The following is a 5,000-nucleotide window of genomic DNA, read 5'->3' as shown; positions in this document are numbered from 1 at the left end:
TACCTCCACAAATAACCCCTAACCAATTACGTCATTTAGCCCCACCACACCCATATCATCCCCTCGTCCTTCACCTCCCTTCTTCCTCTCTCCTCTTCTTCCTCTCTCCCACAAACTCCCTCCCACCCTCCATGCTGCACCTACCCACATCCCCACCACAGCTCCCTCACGCCTTGGGGAACAGTCTCTCAGCACACACCCAGTGGACGGACACAACACTACTGCTGGGAAGAGAGCGCCTTGGCTGACCCTCGGTGGTTTGGGGGGGGAGGGAGGGGAAGGAGGGGGAGGAGAGAGAGGAAACATTCAAGGTTATGACTGATGCCTCTTTAATTTCCTCTATAAATGATTGTGACGTATTTCATTTTTTCTTGTGGTTGTTTTTTGTAAGATTAATTTGCAATTTTTGGGAAGGTTGGTAACTGTGCTCTCAAATGATTATTACAGTTTCTGCCTTACACTTATTTTGTTGCTTGGTTCACATTCTTTTCCCTTTTTTTTCTATTATTTATTTTATCCAACATGTAGCTGTTAGTTATTATTTCCTCTTCGTAATATATAACTTTTGTTCCTACTTTTTTTTAACTTGATTTTCCTACCAACAATTGTTACTTCAGATAATTATGCTGCTCGTTTTATGCTGTCTGTTGCATTTTTTATTTTTTTATTTAGCAAATCTCGTTGTTCCGAGTTCCTAGTATGTTCCCATCTTTTCGGCTGATGGTGTCTGTTTGCCCGCTTCCCTTGTTTGCCCGCTACCCTTGTTTGCCCACTACTTTACCCTCCTGTTGATTCTTACTCCTTTCTCTGTAAGCTTCTCCTTTTCCCTGCCTGACCTTCACCCTACCCGTGTTTGTCTTCTTCACAGAGTTTCAGAAGTTCATCAGTGGTTCATGTTAATGGGGATTCATGGCTTGGAAAGCTATGGAAGGAGGAGTAGGAGTAGGAGGAGGAGAAGGAGGAAGAGGAGGTATGGGTAGGTGGGATGGGGTGTACTGGTTGCTGTTGCTGCGTAGGTCTGCTGGCTGGCGGTCACGACAGGTGGAGTTCTCATAGCGTGGAGTTTATTTTTAAAAGCGGGGAGGAGGAAGAGGAGGAGGGGGCCACTAAGAGAAGGAAAAGAAGAAATAAGAGATGAGGGCTAGCGAAAGAAGGTAAAATCAGTTTAGGAGGAGGAAGTGAGGACGATGAGGAGTTGTGGGTCCACGCAGGGTGTCGAGGTTGTCCTTCAGGAGGCGAATGAGCGCAGGTTTGTCCTGAGCCAAGGTCATGAGGCGGCTGCCGGGAGGTCAGGGCGGCAGGTGTCCCCGTGCAGCGACCCTGCCTCCCGCGGCCCGGCTGGCAACACGCATGCCGCCCATGTTTATACTCGGCTGAATAGGATGCATGCATGTCACTGCAATTAGCGTGAACATGCAAAGGAAGGATGGAAGGAGGTTGAGGGAGGCATGTTGCTGGTAGTGACTGGATATGGCTGGACGGCTGGAGCCTGAGGAGGGGCTGCTGCACCAGCTGGGCGCGGCAGTGTAAGTCAACAAGAGTGTTGCACTTGAGAAAGTCAGGAGGCGATGATTGGGGAAACGGTCTCGAGTCATTGTCAAGTGGGGTGAATGCATGCCACATGCACCTGGCGGGCCTGGCGTCGTGCATCAGCCACCTCCGCCACCACCACACTCAATCTGGAACACGATGAACAAAGTTTATTTTTTCCACACTATTTGAGCGTTCGGTGCTTTGCAAGATGGCGTGCATTGTGGGCACTCAGTGTAGGGTAGAGGGAGGAAGGGCGAGGCGGTAACAGTCCGAGTCAGCTGATAATGTGTGGGAAGCATCGGGGCTGCGGGGGTAAATGCACCTGCCAATAACACTCTCCGGCACCCGTCCATGCACAAAATTGATGGGTCAGGGCTCCTTGCCGCACGCCGCTGCCTCACATCTAACGGCGGAATGTCCGGCCAAATGCGGGTGCCGCCGACTTATGGCGGGACGGGAGTGTCTCATTACAGTATGTGGCGGGAATGAGTGTGGTGTGCAGGTGGGGAAGGGCGGCAGTGCGACACGGCAGGCTGTCGCGGCGAGGGCCTGAAGTGGCAACGTAAGCGAATAGCCCGAGGCGCACCCTGCACGATGACTCTCTCAAAGGGGCGCGGAGGGTGGGCCGGCTTGCAATTGTGCTTCCCACGCCCGCCCGCAGGAAGAAAGCGCGTCTGTTTAAAGCGAAGTGTAAAGCGATACATACGGAAGTGAGGCGAGGAGGAGTGCACAGGGAGTGAAGGAAGCGACGGGGGAGGGCGGAGGGCAGGGGCCTGTCGCCAGCCACTACACGCACTCTTATGGCGCCCGCATTCCCCAGCATTATAAAATGAAACGAGTCCCGACCCACCACCAGGCCTAACACCGATCGGCCCCTATGTATGGCCGGCTGGAGCATAGAAAATGGAAAAATACCTGATTGCATGTGACTCTCAAATAAATATTTAAACATGAGGCGGATATAAACACATACTTGGGGAACACTTTTTAAACATAACACTCTGTTAAATATATATAACAGCAAAAGCGTTTAGAATAAAGACAAAGAATGGGAGGTCTTTTATGCGAGACGCTTTAATAAACATGCGTGCTTTATTAAACACGCACACACGCACACACACGCACCTACACTGTTTTGCTGGACCGAGACGAGAGGACAGGCATATGCCGGACAGCCACGTCCGCCTACCAATAAGCAGCTTTAAGCTGAGCCCATTGGGCTGCAGACTTTAAGATGGTCTGGCCAGTGGGCGAGGGCGATGTCTCATCTCTGTTGGTTGTCAGCCGCCGCCACTTCCGTCTCTGCCGCCTCGCATCCCCACCAGAGTGTTGATCTTCACTCCTGAGGGACTGCCGCTGTTAACACCTCTGCGGGGAAGAAGGCGTGAAGGAGAAATGTTTTGTTGCTCGCCAGAAGTGTTCACGTGATCATGCTTCTCTGCACACAAGGAAAGCGTCCTCGAATATTCGCGCAGAAGAAAATAAATAAAAAAAAAAAAGGTGTGGAGATCTTTTACTCACTTCGAAATCATTCATTATCATTTAGGCCACACCCTTTCGCATCTACCTTGTCCCTACGCGCACATTGTTTTCAAGATAAACACTTTGAAGCAGAGTCCTTTTTCCAGTTCACAGACGCTTCCTGTACGCGTAACAGACCAAGGATGACCTGATATTTGTATTCATTCGTTATTCGTCTGCATCAATGCAATCAATAAATGTTCGAAATGTTTCTCTAATATTATTCATACCTTTTCCACCACGCTCGCCTTTCCTTAAGTCCTTTTCTTTTACAATTCATGGAACAATAAGCTGACTAAATATTTCCATGTATTTACATGGCTCACCATTTCTTTATACATCATTATTTGTACATTTTCGTAGCTTTCTCTTGCAACACTTATTGATTGTTTCTCCCTAAAGATGTAGTTGTTTTAATATCGGCCATTCACAATCTCTCTCTCTCTCTCTCTCTCTCTCTCTCTCTCTCTCTCTCTCTCTCTCTCTCTCTCTCTCTCTCTCTCTCTACCTCTCTCTTCCTCTCTCTTCCTCTCTCTCTCTCTCTCTCTCTCTCTCTCTCTCTCTCGTCGTCTTTCCCTCTGTTGCCTCCACCTCAACTTTTATGCAGCGGGCAATCTTTTACCCACACCACCACCACCATCACCACACACTTCCCTATCCCGACCACCACCTATGCGACGAGCATCTCTCAAAGTAACTCATTTCACCTCTTAACCTGACAGCTTTACACCTTATTTACTAATAACTTATCTTATGGAAGCACACACGGTTTGGATGTGCCTAGCGATGTGTTTTTTTCCCTCCTCTGTCTCTTATTCTTCTCTCCGCCCCACCCCTCTGTTCATTCGCCGGGTGTTATTTTTGCTCATTCACTATCATTTTCCTGGAGAGTGCGCGCTTACCCATCATCAGTCCTCGTGTATCGACCGCTGAGATGTTTGCTCTTTAGGTCGTTCTAGTGGGGTCCTTATAACTTGTTACACGTGTTTGTGCAGTAACCAACTCGCATGCATCTTTAGCCCACGGACCTCTGTTTATTATCTTTCTGTGCAGGAGGTGTCAAATAGTTCAGGTGGTCCGGTGCAATCTTGCCTCCTTATCCCTAACTTTACGGCTGTATCGTCCGCAAACAGCAACTGTCATAGGGGCCTCCAATTTCGCTACCCTGCAATTTCATATTCACACTGCACATAACGGCGCTGAAAGATTGTGTGTGTTTCTCAGGGGGTGGGGTTGTGCCTCTGTGTGTGTGTGTGTGTGTGTGTGTGTGTGTGTGTGTGTGTGTGTGTGTGTGTGTGTGTGTGTGTGTTAGAGGGCTTTATTATAGCGTGGCAGTGGTAAATTTCTTAGATGCACACACACACACACACACACACACACACACACACACTCCCTTCCTCTCCCTGTCCTATAAATGCCCTCACTCCAGAGCCTTTCCTAAACCTTTTCCTCTCCCTTGCCCATTTTACCTTTCCTCCGCGCTCCTCTCCCCACAGCCTTTGCCCTCAACCCATCCCTCCTCCTCCTCCTTTCCCCTCGTCCCATCCCCTCAAGCTTCTTCCATCAGAACTTTTGACCCATCCTTCTTTCCCTCTCTCGCCTGTGGGCAGGCCATATAGTGTCAAGAAGTACCCATCCATCCACAAAATCCTATTTAGCTATTTTGGGTTATCTGAGGGGATTAATGTGAATAGAGTTTTCATGCATAGGCCTTACAGATCAAGTCCTGCATGGTTTTCCAATAGAAACAGAAAACTGAAGTTGTTCCTCCTCGGCATTCTTTTACTGAGGGCAATGCAAGAGCTCTTGGGTGTAATCGCTCGGCGTCTGTCTCACTTCTTCCTGACCCACAGCACTGACAAGGCGTGTCCCAGACATTTCTTACCTGGCAGTGTTTCATCAACTACATACACACCTGTGGTGACATCCTTCTCTCTCCTTGACCT

This window comes from Eriocheir sinensis, chromosome 21 (genome assembly GCF_024679095.1).
Source record: "Eriocheir sinensis breed Jianghai 21 chromosome 21, ASM2467909v1, whole genome shotgun sequence".
Taxonomy (NCBI): domain Eukaryota; kingdom Metazoa; phylum Arthropoda; class Malacostraca; order Decapoda; family Varunidae; genus Eriocheir; species Eriocheir sinensis.
Note: the sequence above shows the minus strand (reverse complement) of the source record.